Here is a 15,896-nt window from a genome sequence, read left to right on the forward strand (position 1 = left end):
TAAAGGGTCTGTGCAGCGGTGCTATAAAAATTTAAGAAGTCTGCTAATTAAGCAAACAGTAGTTGCATGTACTCCATAATCTACATTTTGAAACATACAGACGTTGAATATAAATTTTGCTATAGATGTTTCCCGATAAGGCCACTAACAAGCGATATTTTGTCCATTTTACCTGGATGATGGGCAACTGGCAGTTTCTCCTGTATGCGAATTCCAAAATGTACCATTTTAACAATGCACACTGAAGCAAAGTCAACTTATAAATCACAAATATAAATACTAACAGAAAGCTTCATTTGCATTCTGTTTATATACGTAAAATTCGTAAAAGTATCTTGAGATTCAACAGATTTATTTTAACTTGCAAACACCATATAAAGTCAAGGGTAACCCTCAAATATGGCTGCTGATGAAGTCATTCGGGCACTATCTATGACGATTTTTGGGAGAAACATTGAGAAGGAAGAATAAGTTGGTTGGCAGATAGGAAGTTATAAACTGATGGAAAGACAGACTTGCTGATTCATAAAGGCTTCGTATTTTCAGTACGCTTTAAAAAGGTCTCCAGAGACTCCTTAGTAAGCCTTTTTCAAAGAAGCAATTTTTCTAGATTTTTAGTTATTATATATACTCTCTGCCTGTAAGTCTATCTGTTTATGTCTCTCTGTCTGTCCCTCTTTGTCTCTGTCTCTATCTATCTATCTATCTATCTATCTATCTATCTATCTATCTATCTATCTATCTATCTATAAATATATATATATATATATATATATATATATATATATATATATATATATATATATATATATCTTTTATTAGGTATATCGTATAGTGTATCGATATCTTCTAAGTGAGCGTTGGCAATGTTTGCCAAGTTTGATAATATATGTACACGACAGTACAACGCTACAACCATTTAGGACAACATTTTAAAATTAGTCCGGTCAGCGCCTGCTTATCAAGACGACAATGGTCAAGGTTATCGACTGAAAACACAGGTCAATACATCAAAATAGGTCTTGACGCTTGACAACTAATTCAACCTTTCGGAAATAATTCATTACATTTCTCGAAATTGGTGGCCTAATGTAGTGCTTTATTTCCTTCTAGAATGTGTGTTTGTGGGAGGGTGTGGGTGTGATTTTAATATTTTCTGGAGAAAATCGATGGATCATCCGGCTTCCAATCACTGTCTCTTACACCCCGACATAGATTACGGCAAACTTTGATCATATCGCTGTTTGTTCTTCGGTAAATCTGTTGTTATATCAGTATATTTAAGCTCTTTATCATAGCGAAATTGATTGTTTTATTGGTATATTTATTCGGAAATACACCTTTGATGTAGATCAATAATATAACGACTCGCGCATCTTCATCAGTACATTGTTCTTCTTGCTTAACGTTCCGCTATGACAGCGGAATTATCAAGAAAGTCACTGATATATCGTAGTTTGTAATTATATGGACGCAGGACAGACTACAAACGGGAGACAAAAAGCTGCATCATATATCTTCAATTCCACTGTAGAGGAATGCTTACCATTGATGATTAGCTAAAAGTAGTCCCTTACGTATTCAAGTTAAACTGTAGGAAACATGAAGACCAAGATAACGGAGCTCAATGTTACCCCATGCGTGACTAAAGGAGTAATTACATCATCACTGCCGGACGACGTTTTGATAGCTCTACCAAACAGTCAGCAAATCTAATCGGAATATGTAGCGACACCAAACTAAGATGCAACGAGGGGGAGGAGACAGGCTGCCCCCCAAATCGACTGGACCTAACATTTGATACCCCACATAAATTCGTCTCTCTTCTACATTGATGACACTTACCTAAGAGATTGACGTCGACTTGGAACATGGAAAGGGCTAGCCATGCGATGGCTAGTCTGCCACGTGCCTAACTCCATAGCTGTTTCCTAATTTGTTTATCATTTTCGGTTAACAATAAATGTTTCCCAAATAAATCATGCAGCTTATTTTACAATGTGATAAATATTTCTTAACAATTGCCTAATAACGTCATTAAATTGAAGAAATAAGTTCCGTCGTAGTGAGCAAGCGTCGTGTTTGTGATGAGCCAACGAGGAAGTGAATAAAAGTCATAGAAATCAAGAGTTAGTGAGAGAAAAAAGTCATAAACGATTATATATATATATATATATATATATATATATATATATATATATATATATATATATATATATATATATATATATATATATATAATAGTTCACTCATCCTTAAATATCACAGCCCTATTGCCTTGTCTATGACCAACAGATAAGCAGCAGTTGCCTTGTCTGACCGAGTGCACACCACATGGTAAAGGTGACTAGGTGGGAGAAAAACCTGGAAACGTCTTCAAAGTAGAGCAAAGTGTGCATAAGATGCGTCATTTTGATCTTGTTTCAATCCCAAAGGATGGATTTAATTTTTACACATATATTTCAACTTAGCTTAGCATTTCTTACAGGAATAAACGTTTGAAATCATTTCCTCACTAGGAATGGCCTTTTTTATATGCAACTCATGGTTAGTGGGGTAGTATGCTACTCGCGAAACAATTGAAATTATTGAATGCCAACTTAGGGATACGGGAGTTACACGGAGGAGGGTTAAGGATGGTCTAAATTGACTTACTAAGATTAAGTACTTGCAAGTTTTCCGTCTTGTGTTCGAAATTTTACACACGTGCACACATAGATCAAAGGCAAAGTGTTTTTATTATAGCAAGGAATATGTACGTGCATGTAAATTGATGAATACGCGACTCCATCTCATGTAATATTACCAGTAATATTGACCCCGTTCCATAATAACACAAGGACAGTAACACATTTGGATGCACATATATCTTTTGGAAGCACTACTTTGATACTACACCGTTCTGATTATCTATCTATCTATCTATCTATCTATCTATCTGTCTGTCTGTCTGTCTATCTGTCTGCCTGCCTGCCTGTCTGCCTGCCATCCTGCCTGCCTGCCTGCCTCCCTACCTACCTACCCCTACCTATCTATCTATCTATCTATCTATCTATCTATCTATCTATCTTCCTACCTATCTATCTATCTATCTATCTTCCTACCTATCTATCTACATTTTTTCATTATAGCAAGGAATATTTACGCGCATGTAAATTGATGAATACGTGACTCCATCTCATTACTGACCCCGTTCCATAATAACACAAGGACAGTAACACATTTGGATGCATATATATCTTTTTGAAGCACTACTTTGATACTACACCGTTCTGATTATCTATCTATCCATCTATCTATCTATCTATCTATCTATCTATCTTCCTACCTATCTATCTATATTTTTTCATTATAGCAAGGAATATTTACGTGCATGTAAATTGATGAATACGTGACTCCATCTCATGTAATATTACCAGTAATATTAACCCCGTTCCATAATAACACAAGGACACTACTCTCCCATTCTGAATATATGCGAAGATTTTACTTTATGAGAGCAAGCATGATTGAAGTGTTTCTAGGGTATTGTTATATATATATATATATATATATATATATATATATATATATATATATATATATATATATATATATATATAATTTAACTGTTTGTTTGTTAAATAGAACTTTTTTTGTTCCGTTACATACTATCGTAATGAAACATTGTTTACTGGATTAGGCACTATCCAGAAATGAAACATTGCAACTTGCTGCTAACCTTCAAAACTGACTGACAGTTTTGGTAAACAGCTTTTTTAATATTTTTTAATAATTTTCTCATAGTAAGAAACATTAAGCTGAGTCGATGTAATACATTGACTACCTGTCATAAAGATTGTGTTAATTGGCAAACAAACTTATATTTTTGCAGAAGGATGAACCTTTGACCCCCGTCAAGGAATCTCTTTTGTGTCGTACTTAGTTATACAACTTATGTATTGATAAGAATTCTATCAGTCGTACTTTAACATCTGACATGTTAAGTAGTATTATGTAAGAGCTAGTTTGGGCTAAATTTTATTTTCTTCAAATTATTGAATTCAAGTGATTATTTTCCCTGAAAGTACAAAAGTGGCCTGATATAATTCTTGAACAAAGACATTTTCCGGAATTAATACGGAATTAAAAACTGGAATAATCCTTCAGAACTTTTCAAGACAGGACTTATGTTTTAATAATTACTTGATTTTTGTGGGGATTTAGTTCATAACACCGTATGTTTTTTTTCTTCTGAGTTTTCATTTGCATCGTAGGAAAATAAATTACTTGTTAAATCTTAAAAAAGGTTGTTGTCTTCTCTCTTTTGTAGTATTTATTTTAAGAGCATAGACTCGTAACTGAAAATTGGGGACTCGTGTTCGGGATACGAATGTGTTTTTACACTAATTCAAAATACTTTGGTTTTTTAAATTTAAATTCCCCTAGTTTCGGAATTTTAAATCCCATGTATTTGTTCACATTTTACAAATCTTTGGTGAAATAAACAAGAATTATCACAATATCGCCTAAAGTAGAGAATTAGTTAATTCTTCCAGGAGTGATTATAAATTATGACAATGGAAGTGCAGCTAAACAAAGATTGAATTGGAGATTAGACAGGTTCAGTTTCAGATAGAAATGATACTAATGGAAAGAGAGAGCGAAGTGAGAGAAATGTAGTTACAGAAAAAGAAAGATAGAAGACAAAATCAACTTGAAAAGGAAAAAATAGACATCTACTGCAAATGCAAATGCTAAGAGATAATGGAACAAAAATGGAATTTCAGATTAGGTTAAAATAATTAGAGCTGGCAAATGGAAAACCCTTCCCTACTTCTGATGATTTAAGAAATATCAAGTTATTACCCGTTTTTCTGGAAAAAAAGGATAGATCAGTATTTTGTCCATTTTGAGAAAAATGCGTACTGACTGGTAATGTTCATGATATTTACATTTCACTGTCAAATTTCTGATTATGATATGGTTAAGGACTATATCTTAACGGTTTATGAGTTAGTACCCGATGCTTATCGCCAATGTTTTAGAAATTCTAGAGAATCAATTGACCAGACCTAAATCGAATTTGCATGGGGACAAAGCATGACATTATGATAGGCGGTGCTCTTCTAAAAAGGTTAATAAAACTTACACGAATCTCAGAAAACTCGTATCACTTGAAAAGCTCAAAAACTGTGTCCATAAAGACATTTTGAATTATTTTGATGAGCAAAAGGTCGAGACCTTGGAAAATGCTGCTCGTGCGGGTGTCGAGTATGCCTTAGATCATCCAGTTTCTTTTGTAAGTAAATATTCCATTCAGCTGTTTTCTGTGGTAAAGTAATTCAGCGTAATACAAGCGCTTCGAAATTTCAATCTTGAACGACTGTTAGAAATCAAGTTTCTGATAAGAACGACCAGAACTCATTCGATCGTCATTCGTGTACCTATTGTAAGAAGAAAGGACACGTTATTTTCGATTGCTACAAATTGAGAAAAAAGACCCATGAAAATCTAGACACACCTAATCCAAATGCCCTTATTTCTAAGAGGTCAAGGTCGAGGTCATTTAGTGAAACCAATTAATTTGTCGGCTCTAATTAACCCTAGTCTTTCTTTATTATGGAGATGTATAAACCATTCATGTCGATGGGTTCTATATCACTGTTGAATGATCCAGCAAATCCCATCCCTGTTCAAATGTTAGGGGACACAGGAGCTTATCAGAGTCTTTTATAATCAGGTACTTCGCCTTTTTTCTGAGAGGTCTTTTTCTGACGAGAGTGTTTCTATTCAGGAAATACGTTGCGGCTTTAATAATGTTCCTCTCCACTGTGTAAATTTGTCATCAGGTTTAATCTCAAGACCCGCGACAGTCGTAACAGCGTATTCCTTACCCGTTGAGGGCTTTCATTTATTACTAGGTAACAACCTAGTTGGAGATAAGTTTGTGTTTAAACCACTTGTAACTGGCAAGCATTGTTTTTATCAGAAAGTTGATCATATTGAAAGAGAATCCTCTGATTTAAACCAGTCTTGTGCAGTTACTAGAACTATGGTTAAGGAAGCGCTTGAGAATGATGTTGATCAGGAAAGTATTGATTTAACTGACACATGCATTGGTCAGGCTTTTGACGAGGTCACTTTCACTCCTTGTTTGGATCGATCAAAGTGTATTAATCACGGTGATCCTCCATTAACTACTCGTTCTCTTTATTCTAATCAGGGTGACTAACGATAATAACTTGTCGCCGAACTGGAAAAAGATCCTGAGATTTCCTGTGTGTTTTAAATGGCCATTAGTGAAACTGGAGCCACATAGGTACATATCTGTTACTTCATTAACAACGGAATTCTTATGAGAAAGTGGACACCTCCCGAATTACCTGCTGGTGATGAGTGGTCAGTAAACTATCAAAATCATACCGACAGGACATTCTTCGTTTGGCACATGAAAGGCATTTGGCTGATCCGTTGGGAATTAATAAGATTTATCACAAGGTCTTGAATCACTTTTATTGGCCAAACATTAAGAGTGATGTTTGCAAATACTTGAGATCTTGTCATACTTGTCAAATAGTATAAAATCCCAGTCAGAAGATATCTAAGGCTCATCTGCAACCTATTCCTGCATCTGACGAACCGTTAAGCAGAATAATGCTACATTGTGGTAGTCCCTTACCTACGAACAAGTACTTGTTGACTATAACATTTTGAATCATTTATAAGATTTCTTCTTCTGGTTTTTTGTTTATAAAGCACATATTTAATTAATGGTAACAAGAAAGTTTATGGTATAAACATTTCTTTTTCTTTTATGGGGGAAGAATTATGTATATTTGGTCCAATTGGTGGTTAGATTTAAATATTTTTTATTTCATTATATACTATATTAATGTAAGATTGTTTACTGGATTTGACATTGTCCATATTTGTTAAATTGTAACTCGTTGCTGACCTTCAAAATCAGTAACAGTTTTGGTAAACATGTTTTTAATATTTTTGTATTATTTTTCTCAGAGTAAGAATCAGTAAGTTCAGTCAATGTATGACCTTAATTAAGCACGTTTCAATTGGCAAACAAGCGTCTTTTTTCAAGAAGGATGAAATTTTGACCCCTTCCAAGAATCTATTTCGTGTCTTACGTGGTCGTATAACTGATATTTTGATAATGATTCAATCAATCATGCTTTAACATCTGACAAGTTTGGTTGAATTATATTGTGACCAGTTTGAGCTAAATTTTATTTTCTTCAAACTATTGAATTCACGTGATTATTTTCTCAGGAGATACAAAAGTGGTCAGATATATTTGTTGGACAAAGACATTTACTGGAATTAATACGTAATTTTAAACTGGAATACTATTTTCTGTGATTCAACAAGAGACTGTTGACACATCTGGACTACGTGCATTATTACAGACGCATTCTCTTTCCATCCTGAATTTTCATAGAGATTCGAACTGTAATTCACTTAGAAGTTTTCGTTGATAGGACTTGTGTTTTAATAAATTTTGAATTATATTTGGCTTGAATTCATAAGTCCGTAAGTTCATTTTTCTCATTTTTCACTATGGAAAAAATATTAGTTCAATTTTAAAAATCTTATTGTCTTTACTCTTTTCAGTTACTTATTTTAAACGCATAGACTAGGATAAGTATTTTTAGCTTAGAGAGCCTAAGGAGAAATATATTTTATTGCCTTTTTTGAGTACCAAGAACCTATTAATGGCTGTTCTACGGGAATTAACATTCGGTCAAAAATAATTTTATTTGTTTAGTTCATATTCTTAGCAGCACCATCATTTTAGCCATATTTTATGAAATGAGATTATTATCTGGATATTTAGTGTTATACAGATGATTATATCTGGAACAGCAGAATAGGGTTTGCATAGGATCTGACTAATTTTGAATATTGTATTTTCATACACATCTAACAGTTGTTCTTAGCTCTATTAATTATTATCGTAGAGCTAAGCAATATCGGGACTATATCAATATATCTATCTATCTGTCTGTCTGTCTGTTTATATATATATATATATATATATATATATATATATATATATATATATATATCATTACGAGACTATGCTCTTAAAAAATGAGACATGAGTGAAAAAATTATTTATGATATAGCTTAAATCATTTACTTTCTTTTCTACCGTAAAAGGACCGTAAGAAAATTTTGTGGTACGGGCAAAAAAGCCAGAACTGTATCACCAGGCTGAAAACCTATTTCCTTTGTATTCTTATCATACCTTAACTTCATTTTTGACTGAGAAGGGTGCAGATTAGTTCTAGCAACCTCACACGCCTTTGAAAACTTACTTAACATTTGATATATTAATGAGATGATTAACGTCCGTATCTTAATTCGAAATAAGTTTCTCTTTTAGCATCGTCAATGGTCCACTCACAATATGTCCATAATAGTTTAAAGGACTGAATCCAAAAGACTCTTGAACTGTTTACCTAACAATGAATGCCTTCATTGCAATCTTTGGACGTATCAAAACAATATGACCGAATACATTTTTTGATCTTTTGAAATACCCCACCCCACCCCACCCCACCCCTCCGGGTCACAGGGTGAAAGACAGAAGACTTGAATTGTTGAATGCCTAATTCGTACAAAACTTGCTGGAAAATTCCAGACATAAAAATCGACCCTTCATCATATTTGATAGATTTTGGAAGGCCTAATTGAGTGAAAACCTTTATCGAAGCTTTTTACTATTGTTTTAGATTTAATATTTCTCAAAGTGATTGTCTATGGGAATCTTGTTGACGCACACATAATGGTCAACACGTATCACTTACCTGACTTGGTGACAGGTATGGGACCAACACAAACTACCATAATTCTATTAAGTGGTTCGTCAAATGCACGAACATGTTGCAGATGAGACTTAAATATCTTCTGAATGGGTTTTCCTACCATTTGACAAGTGTGACAAAATCTACAGTATTTATAAACATAACTTTAAATTTTTGGCCTTTAAAGGTGATTCAAGATCTTGTCAAATAACCAGCCAAAGGAGTTTAATGGGCCAGCAGCAGAGGGGGGGAACAGACCAAAACAGTTTTACAAGTAACCCCTTCCAGGAAACTATTCCTCGATAGAGGGCTTATTTCGACGAAATAAACCCTTCTATTCAGATCATAGAATAAAAAAAAATGTCCCCAAAAATTCGGAGAGTCTCTCCTCGAGAAATTTTTCGAATTTCCAGGGGAAAATGCAATACATTTCCGCTGGCAACTTGGTTTACTTCAATAAATCTGAAACAGTTCCGTGGCGGGGTCGTCATTGAAAAATCCATGGTCGGTCCAGCCCCCCTCTGCTGCTGTGAGAAAACATTTTTATGTTAGCGGAATTAAATCATTGACAAATAAATAATGGCAAATATCGGAGAAGCACTTACTACTAGATTAGCTCGAGAACGTCTCGAAGCAATTCAGAAATTTCTTCCTGTCCGTGATAGTGTCAGACAAAAATTACAACTAAGACAGCAAGCACGGGAAGGCTTTGCAGAATCCGCGGAGGAATTATTTAAACCCGTGACCAAAGCTACTGAAAAATCCGCAGCTGTTACCAAAGAGGCTTTAATAGAGCAAAGGAAAATTTTACAGGATATTTCAGCTGGACTTAAACCCGGGCCTCCACCCGATGAAGTTGTTGTGTCAGTACCTGCTGGTAAGCGAGTAACAGGGAGAATTACTGACCCCGCCAAAAGATTTACGCCGGATTATATTGAACTTCTTAAAAATGTACCAGAAGAGAAATTACCTGAGACAATACTGTTAGGATTGATTAGAAGAGATGTGTCTTTAAACCCAGAACACGGTTCTATGACAGATGATAATTTTATCAAATATTCGTATCGTATACGTGAAAATAAAAAACAAATCAACAGAGATGATACAAAGTATGATAGACTTGTAAATGCTATACGTAAACTTGAAATTCCACCATCGCAACCTCAAGAAGAAAAATCACCGTTGCAACACACACAACGACAACAATATCCTTCACGGCGAAGAGCAATAGATCCTGACCTAAGCTGGAATGGCACTAAAGAAAGTAACCGGAAAAGGGTATAAGAAAAAAAAGGGACGCGGTATAAGACTACCAGGAACTCCCGCATCATGGTATCCAAAAAATTTCTAACGCTGAAACACAAAGTGTCCCCGATGAGCAATTTTGATTTACTCGATGCTGTTAAAAAATTGCGTGTAAAACATTTCAGAGGAGTATTTATGCGAGATCAATTACCGACGCGGCCGAATAATCCAGAAACTGGCATTATCAATCTCGACAACAAAGACGGTCCTGGAACTCACTGGGTTGCTTACGCGATCGATCCACGTGGAATTATCTATTTTGATTCGTACGGTTTAGCACCGCCAGTTGAGTTTCTCAAGTATGTCAGCAGATTTTCTAATGTTCCAGTGTGGCAGTTACCAACACAAACATTAATTGATCCGCCCATTTGTGGGAACGAGGTTTTAAATGTTCTTGATGCAATCTCAAGAAATCCAGCAACTCCTCCTCATAAGGTAATGTATGAATATACCGCATCGAGAAATGCTAGCATTTGAAAAACAGCAATAAGAATAATGGTGGATATTTACGGAAGACCTTTCACACGAAGAGGTAAACCAAGCACAGATGCTGATCTCTCAAAATATGCGACCCGAGATGAAGTCGATAATCTTTTGAATCTAGCCGGAGTTGACCCAGATGAAGTTGCTGTTTTTCAGGACAAGCAAGGAAAACTAAAAACTAGCAACATCAAGTGGAATGATTTAATCCGTAATGTTCGTACAGCTGTCCCTGGTAACTTTCCCGTTTTTACTGACCGTGGTAGCATCAGGGATTCAAGTATATCGAACAAAATCATCAAAGACATCAACGATGAAATTAAAAATTGTGTGAAAAAAACCGGTGACACAATGACAGGAGAACTCAGCATGAGCGGCAACAAAATAACCGTTCTAAAAAATCCGGAAGGTCTCGAAGATGCCGCAAATAAACAATACGTCGACACGCAGTACCAACTCGTTGCTGGCCTAATCATCGACAGAGTAATAAAATCCGGCGACGTAATGACCGGTGAACTTAGCATGAGCGGCAACAAAATAACCGCGTTAGCGAATCCCGAATCCGACCAGGATGCGTCAAACAAACAATATGTGGACATCGTCAACGGTAAACTAAATACGCTGCGGTCAGAGTATGATGTTCACGTGAACGGGTTTAAAAGACTCCAAAGAAACTTTCAAAAAACTAGTGAAACCGTGGATAAGTTCTTTGGGCCTCCTCCAGTCGTCGATGTAAAACTCGCTGATGTAAAGACCGACATTAACACGATCAAACAAACACAGCAGGATATCGTATCGGGTATTCCTGATATCGTTAACAAAACCAGTTTGATTAAAGTTCCCACTGGAGTTACTCCCGGGCATATCACCAACATTGTATTCACGGTATCATCGGGATTCGCAACATGGTCACGACAAAATAACACTATCAAATATACAGCAACAGCCACCGGTGTTTACAGGTTGTCTGTGTTTTCAGCCGCTAAATTTGAAATCTTCACAACATATCCTTGGAGACATTCCACCGATAAGTATTCCGGGGTTTGCACTGTAATACTAAACAGCGGAACCGAGGAAACATTTATGCTTGAAGCCGAGAACGATAGTTTAACAGCAACATCTTACTGGTTTTGTTTGGAATTCGTCGCTGCAACGCCTCAATTGGTTACCGCGTAATTGAATAATGTCAACGACGCCAGATGCTCAACAATATCGATACAATCAAGTCCGTGAGTGGCAATCTGAGTTAAAAACTGTCATCGAAGTAACCAGTCAAAAAGTAAAAAAATACAAGCGCCGCATAACAGTGCTGGATATTATGGTTTATTCAGTATCTGCCGTTGTTGCATCTGCCGGAGTAATACTATCAGCGGTCACTCCGGTAACTGCAGCAGTCGCCGCCACGATCTCTGTTTGTACGACCACTACCGCGGCAGGAGTTTTCGGCATCATAGCAAAAAAAATATCCTCGTGTGCTAACACAAAATTACACGATTACACGACAAAATTAAATACAGCCACGACCGCATATCAGAAATTATCATCACTGATATCATCATCGTTAGACGTGCAGGGTAGCGACGCCACGTCGATATCAGATTCTGAATTCAAACTAATGTCAGATGCGTACAATGACTATTTGAAAACTAAACAAATAAATAATGTCAATAGAACTGCTTCAACAAATAGTCACAAACACAACACCGGTAAGGACCACAATGATCTCAGTGTCCTCGACTAAACCAGAATTTGGTATTAATTTTCGAACTCCAATTCCAGTGAGTGAAATCGCGTTGGCAAAGCTCAGTGTGTATCACAGCTGGCCCAATATCAGGTCGGCATCATTTGGTGATCTGCAGCCGAATAATTCGTTCGTGTTCGGGAAACCCAGCGCGGGCCCGGAACAGGGTGAACTTGAATGGGATACAATTACGCTACCCACTGGGAGTTATCAGATCGAAGAAATCAACAATGAGATACAACGCCAAATAAAACGAATCACCGGCAAGGAAGCCAAAATATCTATAACAGCTCATGAACCAACGCTGTCTGCGGTCATTGGAATCTCAACACCGGGATACGCCGTGGATATTTATAGCAGCTCTCTTCGAACAGTATTAGGATGGCCACAAAAACGACCCGAGGTCGAACCGGGTCCACCAAAACCTAAAAAATCGGATTTTATGACCGATAAGGAAGAACTACACGACCTCGTGTACGGCAATTATTTATTATTTTCAGATCAATTACAATCAGGAGAAGCCTGGTTTACAAAATCAGATAGACACTCCTTGGATATAATAGAGGCAGCTTTCAAAGGCGGGGAATACCGTCTTTACCTTCCAGAAGATATAGAAGCTCATTTATTTAATCCGATCAAACAAGCACATAAACAACAGCTAGAACTGTTGCGAGTATATTTTCAAGATTATATTTCTGATTTAACAAGTTCGCGCGATAAAATTATCACAGCCATAGAAAAACTAAACAAACTCGCATCCGCGATGGAAATTATAAATCAAAAAATAATTCAGAATCTACTGGATTACAAAGATGATTATGGAAACCAAAAAAGATCGGAGTTTGCAACCCGATTTGGTATTCCGGTGAAGGATATTCCAGATTTTAAACTTCCTGGATATAACGCGCACACGCTGAGAAAATCGGTCTCTGATCTTGTCGCGGAATCTTTCGAAGATATTTCTGCCACGTACACGCGAACAAAACCACAACCTGTTATTCTCAAGCACGACAACAGTACAGCATCCGATGGCAGACACATCTCACCGGGGATCGTAAATATCACAGATGTTATCGCGGTCAATCTTGTATGTGACGTCATCGACGGTAGCTACAGCGCATCAGATAATACTACGGCCCAACAGGGGTTTATCCTGTATACGTTCACACCAAAAGACCCCCCTGGTTTTCTGATTGTGCAAGAACCAATCAATCCGGTCTATCTGCGGTGTCATACCGTGTGGTTGTCAACGATAAATTTCAAACTCACCGACCAGAGGGGAAATTTGTTGGACCTGCGTGGCGAGACTGTCTCCGTGAACTTACTGGTGAAATCCTAAAATGCTCTCCCGGGTGGTTATCAAAACCGGCATAAGTTATCGTTGGAAACTCAAAGAGTTTCTCCTCGAAGAGTTTCTCGTGCTAGCGCGCATTTAAAAAAAACGGTTGTATATAATGTATCAATGTGAATACATTCACGCACGAGTTCATATTCATGATAAGCAAATTCTTTACGAGGCAATAAAAACCGCATTCGGACAGACATTCCCAGAACAGTATTTCCCCGTTAAAATAATCGTTGACGTGTATGGTGACGAAGACTTCTTGTTAACTCCGTCACAATTGACGCAGTTACAGCAAAATCATATGATCATAGTTTGGTGTCAACGAGAACAGATTATGAACTATTCTCATTGTTGTATTGATGCTGAAGCGCTTAAGCAAATCCTGAAAATCTGAAAACGCCCCTCCAAGGCAAAAAAAAATAATACACTTTTTTTTTTACCCGGAATTCATTCCCGAATGTGCTTTACATTTCCACGCTGGTGTGGTTCAGGTTCTACTTTCACCTGGTGTGAGTCACACGCGGTGGTATTTATACTTCTTCGGCGTCACAAATACTAGTATTTTCAGGCATTTCCGCGTCTAGATTCTTTATATAACCTTTTAACAGTCTCACCCTGGTGTTAATTAATTTTCGAGTCTCATACTCTTGTGACAATCCAAGACGAATCTTCTCAACTGCATGGCACAGTGGAATAAATTCAGATACCTGATTTTCAGTTATCCCGGCAAGTGATCTGTAAACACGATCCTGTACATTTTTAATGAACCTATATCTGGCAGGGAGATTGTTCTTCCCCAACCGTGATAGCTCATTCAGGGATTCAAAATCTGACATAATTGTTTCAGTGTCTAGTAAAATATTAAAACCTCGCTGTTGTAATTCTTTAATTTCAACAAGTATGGTATTTATGTTTTCGTGATTCATATTATTATATATTTTCATATTTTTAAATGCATGAAAAATGCTTTACTGAGCGATGCTAGCATCGCCAAAACAAAAACACACATAGATAGATAAGCGGTTATCACTTACCCGGTACTCTTCACCGGGTTACTGTTCTTTGTTAGGATTTTTTTTTGTGATTGCATTTACAGGTCTTATATTGAGTTATCGTTGTTTGTGTCAATGATATAACAGAATGAAATCTTCTGTTTGAGCTTCTTGGAAAATGCTGTTTTGTAGATCCCATCTGCGACATGCTGTACAGCAGGTGGACAAATACCGAAATACCTACCGGCGGCGTTTATTGACTGGAATACAATTTCTTCACCTGTAATTGCGTTTATAGATTTAATAGCTCTTCTTGCAACTGTTTTACAACACCCTGTGTTACCCAGTAGGCAGTTCTTGCTCTGAGTGACCACGCGAAGATTGTTTATAGAGTTATCAAGTATGTTACCGTTAATGTGATCAATGACAAAACCCTTAGGGATCACTCCAAAGAAACATTCGTAAATAAAACGATGACATAAATACCTCTTTCCGCACGTGGCAGTAAATCTTGAATAACCACCATTATCAACTCCACCAACTGGTCGTCTTCGCGTGCAGTGTCTCACTATGCCATCTCGGTTTGCCTCATAATTTGGAATAGTTGGATGTGGGACGAATTCTTGATTCATTATACTATAAGCAAATCATTTGTCTAATTTGTCTGAAAACTTATTTATGTAATCACGCTCCGAGAGAGCGTTATCACAGTCTGGATATTTTTTATCATAATACCGTTTTAGTTCTCGATAGCGTTTTCCACCACACGCTGAACATAATTGCGTTTTTCCTCGTACTCCAATGCCGCATCTGATACACGGTATCGGTCCTAGACTCCCCCCGCGGACCTGTTGAGCATGTTGTCCACAGTATTCGTGTCTGCATGGTTTGCTACACGGCGCTGATGAATTTAGTTTAATCCACTTGCATTGGTTCATTATATATAATATTTTTGTCTATTTAAATACTTGTCTTAATTATAATATGGAGGAATTTGAAAGACTATCCAGAATAAAACCCGTATCAGGTTCTCGATTCGATCTTGACCGGTTAACCGCTGATCCACGACGAAGAGAGTTAGCAACGGTAATTGGTGTTATCAAGAACGCCAAAGAAGAGTTTCGTCGTGATGGTGCCGCACACACGTGGTCTTCGTATAAAATTATCCCCGACGCGGGCATTTCTCGTGGCCGTATCATTGATGCTACCATGAACGATACAATCGCGCG

Source organism: Sinohyriopsis cumingii, chromosome 14 (assembly GCF_028554795.1).
Source record: "Sinohyriopsis cumingii isolate HCF-2022 chromosome 14, ASM2855479v2, whole genome shotgun sequence".
NCBI lineage: Eukaryota > Metazoa > Mollusca > Bivalvia > Unionida > Unionidae > Sinohyriopsis > Sinohyriopsis cumingii.